This window comes from Larimichthys crocea, chromosome VI, assembly GCF_000972845.2.
Source record: "Larimichthys crocea isolate SSNF chromosome VI, L_crocea_2.0, whole genome shotgun sequence".
Taxonomy (NCBI): domain Eukaryota; kingdom Metazoa; phylum Chordata; class Actinopteri; family Sciaenidae; genus Larimichthys; species Larimichthys crocea.
Genome location: NC_040016.1, coordinates 20,423,428 through 20,442,848, shown reverse-complemented (window position 1 = coordinate 20,442,848; position 19,421 = coordinate 20,423,428). Strand labels below are relative to the sequence as shown.

General features: G+C 43.0%; 1 protein-coding gene across 7 annotated transcripts in view; it reads right to left on the bottom strand.

Moving 5' to 3' along the window:
• Window positions 1-19,421, bottom strand: part of chd6 (chromodomain helicase DNA binding protein 6) — a 110,851-nt gene that overhangs the window by 67,836 nt on the left and 23,594 nt on the right. The window lies entirely within an intron of this gene.

The window sequence follows — 19,421 nt, the reverse complement described above, 5'->3', positions numbered from 1 at the left end:
ATTGAATTGAACTGGGAACACGGCTCTACTTCAATGCTAATGTTGCTCCGCTGGATGTATAAACAGGCAACACTATGGACTTCATAAAGTGACCATTTGTCATCATGTGTTGCGATAAAAACATAAAACTCACCTAAAATACCATAAAGCAGATTGTTTTCGTACGTTATATTTCTGTTGCTGATGCCCTTTATTTGAAATTTATCCTACTGGATCCAAGAAACTTGGGAAAATCCATATATATCATCATCTGAGAGAGTGAGAGACAGGGAGGTGGGGTGAGACACTGTGTTTTATATCAAAGAAAAAAAAAAAGCTAAAGTTAGAAATGGAGAGGACAGAAACCGGCAGAGGACGATAAAGAAAGGGGAGTTTACAAGGGGAGAGAAAGAATGAGCGAATGGTGAGGGAGCACGATGAGAAAAAGTCACGCGTGCCCATCATTCCGGCCACATGCTGTTCTGATGTGCACGCGTGCCCATCATTCCGGCCACATGCTGTTCTGATGTGTGAATCACGCTGTGACTAAAAACTTAATATGCAGAATATTCTTCCATCAACCCCGGGATGTTGCAACTTTTGGTTCAACATCCGAAACTGAAGCTGAACCGCGGAGACGAATACTATTAAACTACCTGCTTATATTCCACCAAACAAAACACTAAAGTTCACAGAGGGCAGGGCTGGACGGGCTGGAGGACAGGTTCAATGAGCCTTATTGTACGTTTGTGCCACGTTCACACCGGATTTGGCTGATGATTCAACATCTCCTCTCCTCGCGGTGCAGCCGGTGTGACACAGCAGAAGCAGCGGTGTTCTACATCAGCGCTGCTACCAAGTGACTGTGCTCAAAGCGTTTCACATGAATCCAGTAAAGGCGAGGCCCCCCAGGAGACAAATACTAAAGTCCTCTGGGGAGTTAAGAAGAGATATTACTGTCTCTGCTCAGCATGCTGTTGTTTGTTGCTCTTTTATCTATTACCAAAAATAAATAAAACTGAAACATGAAACTTCTTACTTCCTGTATACCAGAGAAATGTTCTCAGAAGACAATTCAGTGCCCAGAATAGTAAACATTGTTGCAGAAGACTGAACGCTGACACATCTGAATATGAAAAATACATTAATATTAACGTCCACATAAATGTCTTAATCTTTTTGGCCATTTGCTTGGATATAAAAGCTTAAAAAGATCAACACGCAATGACATCAACACTTGGATTAAGCCATGACCAAACTTTATTTTAGCATCTACTCTAAACCACAAAGACACCACGGTAGACCGAGACGCCGAGGAGTCAAACCTTTGTTCCGGGCAGTCTGTGACCTCACTGTTTCCACCATCCTCGTCCTGAAACTGTTAAAGCACCAACCTCTGTTCCCCTTAAACTCCTCCAAAGTGCTTCAGCAGCAGCGTGGCCTTCTTCCGCTTACAGATGTAAAAGTCGTATACCACTGTATCATCTCCATGAGCGATGTCCTGCAGCAGTACTGTAGATGTTTCTCCAGGTTATGACCATTATGAATGCTATTTAAGACCTATTTAACGTCCATACTGGCGAAATGTACGACGGTATGAAGGAGACTCTGTCTTCATTTCTTTTACATTACTGATGTTCAGCTACCTTGTGTAAAGTTCAAAGCACCTCCGCTTTTACTGCGATGTTCAACGTGTTTTTTCAGCTGCAAACTAAATAATATGACTGTGCTGAGACGAAATACATCAATGCTGGGGTTAATATCGACGGATTTATAAAAATAAGTCTTCCATGGGTTGAAAATTTTACTGTTTTAAGACACCCTGAACCGTACCCAAGGCCAATGTTGAATAAACCATTTCGGACTATTAGTCATGTCATGACAAAAAGAATATTAACGCCCTCTACTCAGATGTATACAGCCCACCTCCTTCAGCCCTTGAGTGCTCCTTTTCACAAGTATGTTGATGGAGACGCATCGTTGACTGGAGCTTGTGCTATGTTTCGCTAACCCAGCACTTAGGGGCAATGGTTTGGACTTGCACCAGCAGACTGCATTCTTTTCTTGGATGATGATGAGGATGATCCCACAATATGCATTGGGCTACACTCCCCCACAGACACCCAAACACCGGGTAGTTGGCCTTCTGAACACTACAAACTTTTACAAAACTGCCGTGAATGTTCTTCTAGTGACACATTTAGGCAGGAGACTAAAGTTAATGCTACTTAAACTTCATAATCCAATTCTTTTTTTTTTAAGATCCACATCATATTGACATTTGAAAGCTTAAAATTCAGATTTTGGGATATGAGAAGGACCAGAGGAAACTGGATTGGGGATTTCCACCACGGCTATGTCTGTAACATCAATGGGGGATAGATGCACCCTGAGGGAACTTCGGTTTCTCCTCAACCACCTCTGATTTTTACATCACGTTGTCAAGCTCAAAGACATTAGGTGGGAAGCAGAGCTTAAGTACTCGTTATTATGGGCTAGATATTAAGTCCCTGACATCTGCATAAATACTTGCAACCATAAATATTCATGACTAGTAGGTGGACCTCAAGGTCAGCGTAGCATGTGGGCAAATAGCACTAGTCATTTAAAATCAAAAAATGCAGAGATGCTTCGATACCCATCGGGGACTTTATGTCACGCACAGCAAGATTGCAGTTCTATGAGGTTAAATACAGCTTGTCATGCGTTCTATAGTATTTGAATGAGCGGTTTATGAACTATTACAGACGTCTGATGAAGGTACATCACTAAAATTCAGCATGATGCCAATTTTCTTCTTCTGTATGGCTACAGAACATATGCAAGCTCAGACTCTGCAGTCAGACCAAACGCCTCCTGCCAAGGCCAAACTCAATCCAGTGATGCTTCAATTAGACTATACCAAAAAAATGCATGACTGATATAATATTATATGTGCTTCCTCCAGGCTGCATTGGATTGTATCATTATATGTATCCTTATTAACTAATACCCTAATCAAAAAAACAAGAAATTACAATGACCTCTCTGCAAAATAAAGTTTCAGAGCTTCAGAGTTCAAAGCCGCAATTCAGCTGTAACAAATACTTTCATAATTATTAGAACTACATCGATCAGTAAGAACGACGGGATCAAATAAATTTAAAGAAAAACTGACATTTCATTTGTCAAATCATTTAAAATGATTTGATCCTAACGAGCTTCACTTGGCTGTGTTGCTGAACATTAGCTGATGCTGATGCTTGGCTCGGGATGTCACAGTGCAGCAGAGTCAGGAAACACCTCGGAAAAGCTACAGTGAATATTTTCAGTGACATTTGAAATTATTTCAATCGTCACTTTTGACATCTTCTTGTACATTTTTCATGATTTAGTGATTGTTTCGTTTGGCAGCTTGATTTTAGAACAGCAGGACATTTGTGGTGAGATGTCGGTCCACATCTCTGGGCACTGTTTGATTAATTTGTGAATTTAATTATTTATATCTCAAAGCAGTTTTTTCTCTTCACTGATTTCTGTAATAACTATAACTAATGCCTGTGTTTTATACTTATTTCAGCTCTCTGTTTAAAGAATCAGGCTGAATTAACCAAAGTCTGCAGCGCTGACCATGAAGACGAGATAAAACTGTATTATAAAATCAAATAACAAGGTAAGAGCATTCTGCTCACACCTTCCTCTACAAGTATGAATGAGTGTGTGTGTGTATAATGAATAATAATGTGCGGCCTGATTGATCCCTGCATCTCAGCTTTGCTGCACCACAGGAAGGTCAAAGCAAAGGGTCAGCTACTAAACGTCATGCAGGAAGCGGTATGACGCTGGCGACTTGCTCAAAAATACTTTGGTAGAGCAGCAGATGTTTTTCCTTCTGGTCGGTTGGCTGATTTTTCATTGGTCGGACAATTTCTGGTGTTACTGTCAGAAAGGGCAGTCCTGTCTCTGCGGCCTCCTGGCTTATCTAAAGATCAGCAAAGACGTGGATCATCGGTGGACCTAAAGTGGGCCAAATGATGCCTGGTTGCTCAACAAGTCATCTGTAACAGCAGCCACCTGTCAAAGTGGCTGTTCTCTTAATCCTGCATAACTTTAAGCCTTAATATAATGTGAACAGGTGAGTTGTATATAAATTCACCCTCAGTACAGTTGTCATGAACGGGGAAATTAGCTACAGAGACCAAAACTGTTTTTTGTACCAGGCTGTAAACATGTTTATTTCTGCTGTGAAGTTGGACATTTGGACATGGGGACTTATGGAGACTGACTCACTTCTGGAGCCAGCCTCAAGTGGACGTTTGAGGAACTGCAGTTTTTGGCACTTCCAAACAGGCTTCACTTCAAAAACAAATGTCAAAGAATCAACACAAGTTTATTTTTGATGCAACGTGTGTGTATTTTACTAGAGACTGCTAACTGTTTACACTCAGTGATGGATCACTGATGTTACTGCTGCCTGTGACCAGACTCCAAATTTAGTTATTACATGTTTCATGTTGTTTAACCAGCTGAATTTGGCTTTAGCGTGCTAAGTGGCTGCTCCCACAGCTTGTGGCGATGTTAGACTGATGTAATACTGAAGGACAGTCAAGTCAGTGTGAACATTAAGCCTCATTTAAAAGTCTATAACGAGAGTAGTGGGTTGGATGCCGGTAACTGTTTTTTGTTTTTTTACACACACACTTCACACTGCGTTAGAATTTCAGTCTACCAAGATTTTCTTTGGTTGACTACGGTCACAGGTTTTCCCATGCAAAAGCCGGAAAGAGAATCCCGATGTTGAACAAGCTCCCAAGCAAAAACTACTGTTCTGGACACTTCTTCCAACTCCATCACCGGAGTGAAAACCTGTGGCTTTCACTTTTCAACCTATAACTTCAATTAAAAAAACCACAATCTGCATTCCTGACAGAACACTGCAGAACCTAAATCAAAGAGCAGAACATCATCTCTCCATGAGAAGGAAAGAAACTGCCAGTATTCTAAAAAAAAAAAATATTGATAGAGTAACAATCGTTAAACAAACATTCAGGCGAATTATCAATATTTTAAAGTGATCGATAGCGGATGACCGAGTGTCAGGAAGAACTGAAGGGAATGCGCCTTTATCCGCCCCCCCCTCCATCTGAAGGTCATATCGAGGACAGGGAGTCAATAAGCCGGGATGCAGTTCTGAATGACAAAAGCTTTGTGTGTGTGTGTGTGTGTGTGTGTGTTTCTGAATGACAAAAGCTTTGTGTGTGTGTGTGTGTGTGTGTGTGTGACAGCACAGCGGGTCTGATTTACATCGACTGAAGCCGCTGATGGACACTTGGCTACTAAAAGAGAGTCCCCTCTGGTACAAAGTGCTCAACATGAGCCACACTAAATCCACTTTCCATTAAAAGGCCATGTTAACGTTGGTGTCGGTAATGTCGGCCTTACAGTAAAGCACCGACTCCTTCGTGTAGTCTTGGTTTCCTTACAGTAAAGCACCGACTCCTTCGTGTAGTCTTGGTTTGGTGACTGTCAGCTGCAGTTGTATGGACGTGACTTGGCTCGACAGGAGTGGTGGAAAAATGACAGGTATCAATCACGTAGGGATGTAACGATACAGTCAACTCACGACTCGATACGGTTCACGATTTTTTGTTCACGATACGATTTTCTCCTGATTTTTTTTAATCAAAATGAGCTACAGACAAATTATGACCAAATAAAATTATCTTTTTATTTGTAGGAAAAAAATCTTAGGTCCTTTCTTTCCAGAAACTCTCAAACTGTTTTTGTTTCTCTTTTCTTTAGAAACAATCTCACAGTAAACTGGTGTTAACTCGTGTGATGAGCAGTTTTTCCTCACGAGGTGCCGTAACGTTACTTTGGCAGCTGATATGCTGCTGCATGTTGCTCGTGTTGCCGCTATACGTTGCAGTCTCTTGCAATATTTACATGCTGTTTTTGGTTTTGTCTGTTCGTTTCTCACGGTTGTATTTTTGTATATAGGGAATCCAAAATGATTTCAAACCGCTCTGTGCGTCCACTATTTCAAAGCTATTTTCTACCGTCGCCATGTCTTCCCTCGCTCTGTGCTCCGTACTGACGTGCCTCACGTGACTTCACGTCTGACGTTAAACAAATGAATCACCAACCAGTGACTTTTTAAGATAACGTAACCTATTCCTAATTTAAAAAAGAAGAAAAAGAACATATCCTACGTCTCTCGCATTCGCCAAGAATCGCAACTCATTTCTTCCGTCAACCGATGCGAGTCGTCACGCATCTGTACTGGTTTTTAATCGTGTCACGATGCATCGTTACATCCCTAGTATTACGTGAAGATGCTGTATCTGAACATCTCACACCTTCTTAACATCTAAACAATGAGCTCCATCCTGCTGAGTTTTCTCAGCCCTTTTTATGCATCAACTAAAGACTAACGACGTTTGTTTTAGGATTAGCCTTACATTCAAGATCTCCAAAAGCCATCCAAAGCAGTCGTAGTTACACTTTAGACATGGCTGACTATGAAATAACCTTATTAGGCTACAAGTATAGCTCCGTCTGTTCTGTAAACAAAGGCTGCTGTATAATATTTGCTTTGACAAACAGATCAAGTGTGTTCTCCACGGAGAGAAAGGCATCAAGCCAACATGAATCAATACAGACAGCTTCTGTAGAACATGTTACTGTCTGCGTGTAAACAGGTAACTGACAGATTCTGATATCATATCCTGACATAAATGTGCATGTCAACACGCTTTTAGCCTTTGTGAAATACGCTGACACGTGATATGAACCGTGCAGAAAGGACTTGATCTGTCCGCTTAAAGCTGAGCTTTTCTATATTTACTGCATCGAAAGTAATATTCCTCTTCTCGTACCAAGTGGGAGAAAAACACATGCTGGAAACCCATTCTGGAGTCCTGATTGACAGTTTAAGAGTCACTGTAGTCCAAAACATGAAGTGAATCAGACAGCAGTCTCTGAAGTCACATCATGCAGCAGCTGGAGGTTTATTGTAGTGGATGACACTATACCGGAGTCTATGAAGTCTGACTATAGAGCTGTAACAAAAAAAATAACACAACGTTTATGAGATTTATGAAGCACTGTGAGCAGAAAGTGAGATCAACACAGACAATAAAATACTTCATGTATGAAGCGTCACGCTCAGCTTGGTGATTTTATTCATGTGTATGAACATATGAATGAATATCGGGAGAACGTAACATACAGACTATCGCTGACTCTTTAACACTGAACTGAACTGCTGTCTGGGCTCCCGTACTTCTTTGTGTGCTGACTTTCTCTGCAAGAAAAAAAAAACATATTGCTGAAGTGGACTGACTGCAAACACTGGCTGTGTTTGATATGATACCTATAGAATATCTGACAACTGTAGGAGTCTGTAAGATTTGGTCCCCGTTCTTGAAATGTACTGGCACTAGACTGGCAGCTTCTGTGTTCAAGGGTCTGGTGGATTACAGACGTGACTTGCTGCGGGGTTGCACGGACTACAACATATGCTTGCTTAAGTGTTAGTGATGCTGCACTGTAGAGAAATATAGGATGTAGTTGTTGTGTTGCTATGGCGCCGTGTGGGTAGCAGCCAGCTGAAGTAGCTCTGAACACTACACTCTGTGTTTTTAGTATTTTTAGGTCACACCAACCTGCGTCCGTTCTGTGTACACACACATGGCCTTTTCTCTGTTATACAGACTTCTTTATGATACATTCAGAGAAAGCCGCGGCTCTCAGATTTACGCTTGAGAACAGCTGTTGGACAGAGCAAGCACACTCTCTGTGGAAAGACCGGAGCTCCGTGCTGCAGTGAGGAGAAGAAGACGGGGATGCAGAGCTGGATCTAACTGACGGGAGCGAAAAAGACAACGCTATCGTGGGGGGGACATAAGATCTCTCACTTATTGTTCTTAAATTATGCTTTTTAGCCTATAGGTTCTTTCTTATTTGTTTCATTGTTGTAGTTTTATGTTTTTACTTTTCTTTTAATTTCTAGTTTTTCATGCAACTGCTCTCTTGTCTATTTCTGTTTTTACTCTGCTCTGTGAAGTCACTTCGAAACTCGCTGGGATTTAAACTTGTGAGAGTGACAGCTGGGGTCGAAACCAGGTTGCTGCAGGAAGGACGCCACGATGAATTTTTCTGGTCCACCTTGTATATTGTGAGCTGTGTGAGATCGATACAGTCTATTTTAGTCCACCTTATCTGTCTCCAGTGGATCTGCATTTTATTGTATCTGACAGTTTCTGATGTGTACAACAGCCTCCTCCTGCTTTTTTGTCACTGTTGAATTTGTTTGTGTTTATCTGGACCGCTCATAGTGAAGTAGAACGGTTCTGATTGGGGAAGTGTTCCCCTGCTGTCTCTTCATTGTGCGACACAGTCTTCATCTTTAATATTCAAAAAAAAAGAAAAAAAACTATATCAAATAAACACCAGGCCACAATGTGCCGCAGCTTTAATTCTTAAATACACAGAAAATTAAATCGATCAATCTGATACAGCGTGCGGCCTCTTGTATATGAAATCCATACATGAAAACAATCAGCCAATCAGGACTGGCAGCCCGTCTCGAGATGCATAAACAGGTATCGACCGGCAGCTGTAAAAGCGTTTAATATATATACACACTACTATGTACAGCATGCTCCGCCGTCTGCTGTGCGCTGGCTTCACGCTGCTGCTCGTGGCCTCCGTCCATCTGTATGTGATGTGAGAGACTGTATGTCGTCCGTATGTTTCCGTATCATAAACCGTAGCACATTTTTGTGCCTGGCAAAGGGAGCGGTTGTGTTTTTGAAAGCGAGCCAGCGTCGGGCTCATTACCGTGATCATGTGGAGGTTTGAATCAGAAAAGGTTGAGCTCGGGAACACCGCTGACGGAAATGTAGCCTGGCGTTGTTCGGCGTGCCTGAAGCAACAAAAGGAGAAGCAGGCCTTTCTGAGCGATCGATCTCCTCCTCATCACACCTACGTACACACACGTGTATTGACACATGAAGCAGGTTGTCAGCGAAATCACTGCGTGGTTCCTATGACAGCGAGGCAGAGAGAGCGCTGAAGGGTCTAAAACTGGCTGCGGCCCTCGCTGGTGCTCTTGACTGTATTTAGAAACCGGAGAAGAGGGAGCGCACACACACTGTGTGGAGGGACTAACTCGCCAGGTCAGGCTAATGTGGAGTGACGGCTGCGCGCGTTTGAGTCCACACGTAAATCCTCGTGTGTGTGTGTGTGTGTGTGTGTGAATGTCACGTTGACGTACGGCAGCAGGTGCGCGTGTGTTTTTGTAATTGCTGTATGCGCTGCCGTGTGTGTCGTGAGGCCAATGCAGATGCTTCTCACACAGGTACGAGGAATCATCCCAATGAATCTCTCACACACACACACACACACACACGATAGACATGGACTGCAAGCTCAAAGGCCTCCTCGCCAGTTGGTTTGGTTTGGGGCGGGGGGGGGGGGGGGGTATCACAGCCGTTACCATGGAAACTGGCTCTCCGTGCCAAAGCTGCGGGGAGCGGGGAGGCGGACGTAAACACGCGGTCGCCATGGTAACCCTTTCGTTGCCACTGGCTCCCGACCGCTGATGGATCGGCTGAATCTGAAGATCTGAGCCAGCTCTTTACCTGCGTCTGTCTGTCCCTTGTTCTCGTCTGTATGTCTAGATATCTGTCTGTCTGTCTGTCTGACCATCTAATCAGAAGACTTGAAAACAAACCTCTGTATCTGAAAGTGCAATAACATCAACCATATTGTAACCAAAATACGGTGCAGTTTGTCAGAAATCAAAAGAATATTTATGAGTACATAAAAAAAAAACTACAGGACAAAAATAAATGTGTAAGAAAAAGCAGCTGATTCATGATGATTTTAAACATGGGAGCGTTTAAAAACAATCAAGGGTAATCCTAAAGCTTCCCCTTGAAAGCCGAAAGACTCAAATCACCAGTCAGAGATTCTCTGGGGCTCCTCGCTGTCACGCTGCCCTCAGCAGCAAAAATCATTCCTAGGTCGAGTCGTCTTGTCCGCTGGTTGAATATATCTGCGATGGGCACAGGCAGCTGCAGACCAGGAGCCGAGGTGAGTCTGAGTTGGAGATGGAGGCAGCTGCCCGGTCACGCCAACATTAACGTTATCTTATGTCTTCTGCTTGGATGTGGTGAATTTCCAGCTCATAGTAAGTTCATACAATACAGTCTCTGGCTTTTGTTTGATATCGAGTGCTGGCACAAAACGTCGCACGTGTCACCCTGAATATCTAAACTCTGTTTAATAATCTTGCAGTTCAAGTGTTGCTCGATAGCCTTTAAGAAAAAGAAAAGGTCATATTTTTTATTAAATTTAATTGATTCGCCTGTTTTAATTTGGGGACAGCCCAACAAACTACAGACAAAACAACCTCCAAACAAAGTCAAGACACAACTAACAATTATTTTGATGAATGAGAAATCTGAAGATTATTTTTTTGATGGATAAATTAGAGCCAGAGATGCATCTTCGAATTTCTTAAATAGATATCCGACTAAATATTAAATTTACTAACTCATGAATATCTGGATCTTGGAATCGATTATCAGAACATGTAAGCTCTTCTAACTGTTTCAGCTGTACCTGAAAGACTGATTCGAGATGTTGCCTGTTGTGCTGCGGAGCACAAGCTGCTTGCTGTGGGCATTAGAGGTGATCATGCGTAAGGAAGTCACGCAACAGATAAGGCCCACGCTCAGATTACAAACTGGATGAGTTGATCGTGTCAGCATTTGATGGCTGCAGCTCAGAGGTGATCAGGAGTGAAAATACATATAATATTAATCAAATATACTACACCAGAGAAGGTACAGCAGGGCGCGGATGAGACATCATTCTCAGGACAAACCAGATGAATCTGTAGATCTGTCACGACAAGCCTCCGCAATGCAAGAACAGAAAGTAAACTTTCCTCCGGTTTAGAGAAAACGTGCAGATGTGATCTCGGTGTTAAACAAAGGGTCAGGCGCTGGAGGAACGAGAGCAGGTTTCTGTCGAGTCCCTACATGACAAGAGCGGCAAAGTAATGAGTCTGAAACCCTGGGTGAGATACCAGGGTGAAAAAGTTGAGGAGCCCCTTCTGCTGAGATCAACTGCTATCCATTTTTGGGTTTTTAAAAGTGAAAGCTGGTGTTTGTGTCGAAGACTTCAAGGAGAAATGGTGGAGGGCAGAAGCAGAATTTCATTTGAGCTCTTTCCGTTTCAAAATAAAAAGGTATTATGCATGCAAACGAGTCATCTTTGCATGTATAATGAAACATCACACACGTCTTTAAAGAGTGTGTGCTCTCCGTGTTATCTGTACACCTTCGAAATTACCTTTCAACGAGACAGACGAGGTTACACCTCCGAGATCTTTCTTAAAATTATCTCAGTGGTTACTTTATTAGACACACCTGTACAATCAAAGGCCAAAAATGTTCTTTAGATGCCTCTAATGTTGACCGATGGAGGATAAAGAGGTGTTTACTAGAGATGGGCATGAGCACTCAAGTACTTGATTTGGGCGTTGCAATTGTCCCGATAGCAACGACGACAGTTCTGCACAGCCGCAGATAACGTTCAACGTTTGCAGTCACACAGATTTCAGTCAACTTCAGTTGGGCGTAGGAGGTAGAACGGGTCATCCACTAATCAGACAGTCGTTAAACAATCCCTCAGTTCACACGGAGGTGTCCCTGGGAAAGATACTGAACCCCAAATTGCTGCCGAAGGCTGCACCATCAGTGAATGGGTAAGTGGTCAGAAAACTAGAAAGGTGCCATAGAAGCTACAGTCCGTTTACCGTTTACGTCATTAGATCTTTGCCTTCGTTGTTGGCCAATTTACATCAATGTGAAGCATTAAACAGTAACGGGCCAAGGTGGCTGCAGATGAAAAAGTAAACCAGCCACAGCTTAGATGCAAGCGCAAGATACCCATTACACTGCTGAAAGAAACAAGATAATCTGAGTTAAAGCTTCCAACTAATGGAGCCCTTGAAGACGCTGGCCAGAACAGAGCACATTTTTCTTTTAAATGAAACCTCCAAAAGAAGTTTAGATGAGCATCTGCAGTGGACTGCAGGCCATTCCTCTCAAAGACTCTCGTTTGATGAATACTTTAAATAGACATTAATCTGCCGGTGGACACGTGAGTGCCGGAGATCAGAGGCTGTGAAAACATCAGCCCATTTCCTGCTGGGTCATAGAGGACCTAGCCAGGGCTTACTGAGCATACTTTTCCCTACAGGGCTGAACAGCACGAGAGAAGGCTTATTACTTATTCAGGTTAGCGCCGGAGCAGTGGATTTACATCCGGACGCGGCTAGGTTTTATTCTCAGTGCTGACTTTCACCTGGGATACAATAAGGCGACACGGTGGGGGTAGCAAACGACCAATATATGGTTTGAAGGTCCAGCACTTAGAGCTGCTAAACTGGATCATATTTTAGCCCAGTTTCAACACGGCCCCCTCCAGAAAAATCCCCAAAAGATCTAGCTGCAGCTCATCTGACCTGATTTCTTTCTGGGGTTAAGTTGATCATTATTTAGAGAGTTATTTAGAGTTACCATTAGTGGTGTTTTCACTTTTAAAAACACACAGGGAATGAAGTGAAACCATTCAAAAACCATGTGTGCAATGTCTAAAATGATAAAGGACACGAGTGTAACTAGGCCACTCGCACCAGAATGAGAAACACAACAGAATCCCTGCTCGCCAAGTAGGCCACATTTGCATGATGCCACAAACTTCACCTGACACAAAAAAGCAGAGCCGGAGCAAAAGAGCGTATCGCCCAACAAACAGCATTCTGTTAACTCGATAAACAATTCTGACTGTAGATCAGGGGACTGAGGTGCATGCTGTGTACCCGTTACTCCATTGATTCAAATCTGTCTCACAGATAAATCTACTGACGAGCAGCACAGCGAGAGTTTTCTCTACACAATGGAAAAGGTGCGCTTATTTTAAATGTTTGGCCATTATGTTTCTATCTATATTTTATGCCTCACAGCTGTAATGACCCAAATTCCCCACAGATCGAAGGCATTCGTCTTCTGACCACTCGGCACGTCATCTTCCCACGGTTCCTTTCACTCTCCAGTACTGTTTGAACTCATTTATTCTACGGATCAACATCATTATCAATCAGCATTTTATCGTTTCCACGTCTGTGTTCTTTCACCCTCTTACTCCTCGCAGTGTGCGATTACTACATCACACAGACACATTACAGGCTCTCGGCTTACTAGGGTTGGACGACTGATCAAATTTTAGTTTCAATTTTGGCTTCCAACGACTATGAAAACATGATAATTGAGATAAAACGATCATTACGCCGCACTACGCTGCAACGAAACAAGTCGAGATGACGGAACGAGAGCCTTTGGTCAACAAGAAAGGTAAAACCGATTCAGCTGTTTGACAGGACGATATCACATGCCGCGCACAAACACACTCGTACACGGTGAACTTAAGTTGGGAGAGGAGGCAGAGACGGTTGTTCCGCACTGTAGCAGCCCACAAATAAACAAATAAACATATGACGCCTTGCAGGAAATGCATCGGCTCGCTACAATGATGGCTGTGTGTGTGTGTGTAACATACCCAGAGCTGACAGTGTGTCACCAAGCACGTTCAATACTGAATGAGTTAAAGAGGACTCAGACGTATCACACAGATAGAACACAATTAAAAAGGGTGGAACTCCCCCCCATTAGTTTTTCAGCTCAAGGAGTTTTTAAAAAAGAAAATTAATAAATTCATGAGGTTGCCAAAGTCAGTGAGTATTCGAGTTACGCAACCGAGATTCCATTATTGGCCAAAACAATCGCAAGCCATAATCAAGGAGCCCTACGGCTCACCGTAGAAGCTAACAGAAAACCCAACATCTCAAAAACTTTGTATGTTGTGCCGACACAGTACCTAAAGTCCAATTGATATATTGGTACTCTGATTTTATGATGATGTGCTAAACATTGAAACACATGTCAAAACATGTGTAGTGGCAACAAAATACTGGAAAAGTTGTGAAAAGCTCAAAGAAAACAGCTAGTGGAATGAATGAGGCTGACTGGCAACAGGTTGGTAACATGATTGAGTATACAGGAGCATCCCAGAGAGGCTTTGTGGAGTAAAGATGAGGAGCTGTTCACAACTCTGACAGACTGTGCTGGCAAACAGTTCATTTTAAGGTTTCTCAACATAAAATTGTAAAGAATCTTTGGACTTCATTGTCCACGGTTCATAATCGATAAAAGATTCAGAGAATCAGAAGAAATCTCTGTACGCAAAAGAGAAATCCAACATTAGATGGCCGTAATCATCATCTTCTGTCGTCGACATAACTGCGTGGGTTGAGGAACATTTCCAAACAGCATCGTCTGTGAACGCAGCTCATCGAAACTCTATCATACAAAGAGAGAAAAGCCGGATATAAACCAGATCCAGGAACACCACCACCTTCTGATGGCCTGAGCTCGTTCAAGATGGACTGAGGTGACGGGGGAAACCTCATCCTCCGGGCTAAAATGGAGAGAGACCAAAGAGTTCAAAAGGCTGCATCCTTGATGGATGGGGGTGCATTAGTGCACATGGCATGATGGGTAACCTGCATTAATGCTGAATGATATATGCAGGTTTCTCGAGCAACATATGCTGCCAAGTAGGCCACGTCCTTTTCAGGGACAGCCTTGTTTATTTCAGCAAGAAGATGTCAAACCACATTCTGCTCGTATTCAAACAGCACAGCTCTATAGTCAGAGTGTCTGAGTGTTAAACCGACCTGTCTGCAGTCTAGAGTTGTCAGCTATTGAAAAGGTTTAGCCCCTTATTGAAACATCGAACACGACAAAGGAGACCCGGAACTGTTGAGCGCCCGAGGTCCAACATCAAGCAAGAGTGGGAAAAGTTACTACTTTAAAAAGACTCCTTGTCTTGTTAAAAGAAGAGGTGATGAACAGAGAGGTAAACATGACCCTGACCTGAACTTTCTTTGAAGCATGTTGCTGGCATCAAACTCAAAATGGACATATTTTTCCAAAAACAATCAAATTTCTCAGTTTGAACATTTAAGAAGTTGTCTTTGTGTTATTTTTAACTAAATATGACGTCTCAGTATCTTGCACATCGTCATATTTTATTTCTGTTTACATGTTATGGTGCTTTCTTTCTTTCTTTCTTGTACATTACCACTTATTCAACAAAAGGTGGACTCATTTGGAAGCCGGACACGCGGGGCATCATGTGGAGTTCACACGTCCTCATCAGGCTTGTGTCACGGTGCTCACGATCATTTTGATATTTACATGTCAATGAGTCTTTTCACTGCAGATGAGTAGCAGTTTTTAATCCATGAAAACAAAACAAAGAAACCATTTCCGCCCCTCACCTCGCTCCGTGTTCACTCGCTCTGCCTCCTCGAACAGAAAAGCGACTCGGCAGACACACTGACGGGTAACCTAGAAGCTAAAATTAGCCACGAAGCTAACTCAGCCTCGGTAATGACCCGAGTCACCGCCATCCATCTCCACAACAACGGAGCAACTGCAGCCCACACACACACACAAACAAAACACACACACTGCATAGTGGCATCACTTCATGGTTGAATGTGCTTACATGAGTGACTACACACACACACACACATATAAGAGTTTCTCCCTCACTCCCACACTGACACTGCACGGCTCAATGTGCTTACATGACTGAGTGACTACATACACACACATGGCTTTACAACAGCACACACACACACTGACACAAACACATTCACATGCTTCATGGCTCAATGTGCTTACATGGATGACTACATGCATAAAAAAAACCCAAAACACACACACACACACACACACACACACACACACACACACACACAGCCTCCAGTGACGTGCTGCAGTGTAGCGCGCTCTGCCAGCCCAGTAAAGCCGACCGAACACAGCTGAGGGAGGCTGCCTGCAATCACACTGCCTATGAATCAATAATACTGCCTCGCAAACAAGCAACACACACATAGACGCACGCACACACACACACACACACACAGTGTCTGTCTCCCTGTCATGAATATAGACCATGAACACTGCAGTCTCATCAATGCTGCCCCTTCGTTTCACGGCTGCAACAACAAGCAGGATCAGAGAATGTGGCTAACACTTATGCTGGGGTAACAACCCATTTTCATAGCATCTGTATGACGGGGTCAACACGTGTGCAGCCCAGAAACACCTGGACCTGGACCTGGACCTGGACTTCACACAAGCGTCTGTGAGAAGGGATTCATGCACGAGCGCAAGATGACCGAATAACAAACTGAAGTTACACAAAAGACATCTGCCCGTGTTGAATATCAAATACCTGAATATACAAAAAAATATGAACTACACAGGCGGAGATGATTCTTCTACATGAGCTAACATCACCACTATAAGTAAGAGGCGTCTGGATCAAACATTCTTTGAGGTTCGTAGGCAAATTTTTGTTAATTTTTTTTAAAAATAGCTGCAACGCAGACTGACACAAATAGACGATATAATGCGGATCAGTCACATTCAGTCAATAACATGTCCGTTTAATGAGCTTATTGGCTCCGATAATGACTCAGTGAGTCAGATGGATGCTTCAGTAATTGTGACGATCCCATTTAGCAGAGACACGCACGGAATACAAACGGAGAGCCGAGAACTGTGTGAACGTTGCAGCGCGTTGTTCGGTGATATGACAAATCTATAAACACACCTCATATACAACGAGCCGGTTATCGTGCTGTTGGTTCCTTGGTATCGGTTTGGTCCGTTCTCCACGTGCCTTCAAACGTCACTAGGAGCATTAAGTCCACCAGACTTTGTTAACTTGCTCAGATTTTCTTGGTTTCTGTGCTTCTACCACGAGTACGTTGTGAAATTGTTTGTCTGTTTATACGATTGTATTTTTGCACAGGGTGTTTTATTTTCTCGGTGCAGATTTCTCTGAGCTGCTCGCGATGTCCGTCAAAAACACAGCGTACTCTCTGCAGAGCAAAGCGGCGAGCTGCTTCTGAAACGGATGTGACTCTTCCGGTGGGGTTTCAAACATTGGCTAGAACGGTTGCAATCAGCTCCGGCGGCCGCGGCGTGCACAGAACGCATTACATCCGTGCCCGTTGGAATTTAGCTGTTAGTAATTACCAAAATTGTTGTTTTGGGGCGCCCTGGAGAGTTCGAGGCACTGACCAACACAATGTCGCCGGTTCAAGACCGGCTGTGGACCTTCGTTGCTTTCCTTCCCCTCATTTCTTCTCCATCTACTCTCTGATAAAGGCACAAAAATACTTTTTAAATCTTAACGAATCTACTCACCTTATTATATTACACTATTTTAGTAACCTTCTTAAATTCCCACTTGTGTTTTCTTGTGTTCTCTCTTTGTCGCTTGAATTTCTTTAGATCCCTTTGTCACGTTCCTTCTCCTGCTCTTTCATCATCTCACAAAGCAACAACGTCGTTCCAGAAAGTTGCTATAAAAAGGTTCCATACTGATAAATTCTGGCATTAATCTCATCAGCTGCTTCAGGGAAGGATACTTACAAGATTAGGTGGATACAAAAGGCATCTGAGGCGAGTTAATAATAATATTTAATAAGGTCATCTTTATGCAATTCAATGCAGCAAACTGCTTTCAGGTTTAAAAGTGATTTTCCAAAAAACAGCCCGTGATGAAAGAGGACAAAAAAAAAAGTGCCAATTCATCTCACTGAGGTCTAGATCGGGACTCATCTACGTCTATTAAAAAGGTGCGCTTCGATGTATTGTTTCTGAGAAAGCGGAAAGCATACGCCACACTAAACTAAAAAACAAGTTGTATTGAAAGACTGCACAAAAAAAATGGCTTGAGAAAAAAGGAATTCCAGCTCAGAGGAGAGCCACATTCTTGTTGTTCCCAATAAAAATAAAATGTAAGGAGAAGAGGAAGAGCAGCAAGAGGAAGGAGAGGGAGAGAAAGGACGGACGTTTCAGCTGTTTGGACGCGTACGGAAAGATGATCAAAGCGAATGAATCTGGGCCTCGGACAGAAAAGAAGCCAGCCTTTCCTCTGCTTTACCTTTAAGTGCAGACAGCCCAGTTCTGCGCTGCACTTGCTGATTCATGAATTGTGATGGTAAAAAAATATAGTAGAAAATAATAAAAGTAATGTTTCTGTGCACGGTTCACATCCATCACATGCTGGGGCACCACACATGTAGTTCATTGGGGCATTTCATGTTTACTAATTGCTGATTATTTGAATTAATTAAATCAATAAACTTTTGGTAATCATTTAAATGTTTAAAGTCGTTTGTCAAGGAAAAAGGCCAAGCTTCTAAAATATGCTGCTTTTCTCAGTTTTAGATCGTTGTAAATATCTTTGGGTTTTGCTCTGTACGGCAGACAACGCAAGTTATGTGAAAAAGTCACTTTGGTTTCGGAGAAATGTTTCTGAGATTTTATAAATAAATGATTCATTGAGCCACACACGAGAACACTGTAGGGTTCCTTGTGGTTCCTCTAATCTCCAAAAGAGACTTCAGCTATGAAGCTCCTCTCCTGTGGAACCGACTCCCACTCCTGGTTCTGGAGGTAGACCCCATCTCCACATTTACGACTCCCGTTTTGATGCACTGAGCTCCACGCTCCATCTGAACACGTATGTGTCCATCAATACATGTTACTAACTTAACTTAGAAGTTTTTGTGTTCTCTCGACTCACAGGTTCTCATGGATCTGCAGCAGATAATATTATAGCTTTCGATTTTCCAGTCCATCAACGTTCCAACCTCTACGTATGGTAACAAACTTTGCGTAGTGAAAGAATGCGATCACAACACAAGCGGCTGAAATAAGCTTCCTCTGCTGGGCTCAGCCTTAGAGATGAGGAGGTCGGATATATGGTGGGAGCTCGCTGAGGTGGGTCGCAGGCTCCCTGGGTGCCTTCTTTTGGAGGTGTGTTCCAGATACGTCCAACCGGTAGGAGACCCCATGACACACCCAGACCCCGCTGGAGGGACTACATAGCCCATCTAGCCTGAGAACACCTCAGGAACCTCCAGGAGGAGCTGGACTGCGTTGCTGGGGAGAAGGATGACTGGAGCAGCCTGCCACTACGACCCAACCCGGGATAAGAGGAAGAAAATGGATGGATAGAGAGACGTCTGTTATGATAAAAATGTATTTGATCTGATTAATCATCGACAAACTACACAGATTACTTAACAATCTGTTGCAGCCCGACAGTTAATTGCATGGAGAAGATCCAGCACCAAACTGTGCAGCACTACACAGCGACGCAAAAGACTGTACGTCTGTGTCAACAGGGTCCGAGTTTTATTTTTGTTTTGACTATTCGTGTTGGATTCATTTGTTTTTCCAGTTGACTTGTACAGTGTTACTCGCACATGTTCGAATCAAACTGAAACCAAC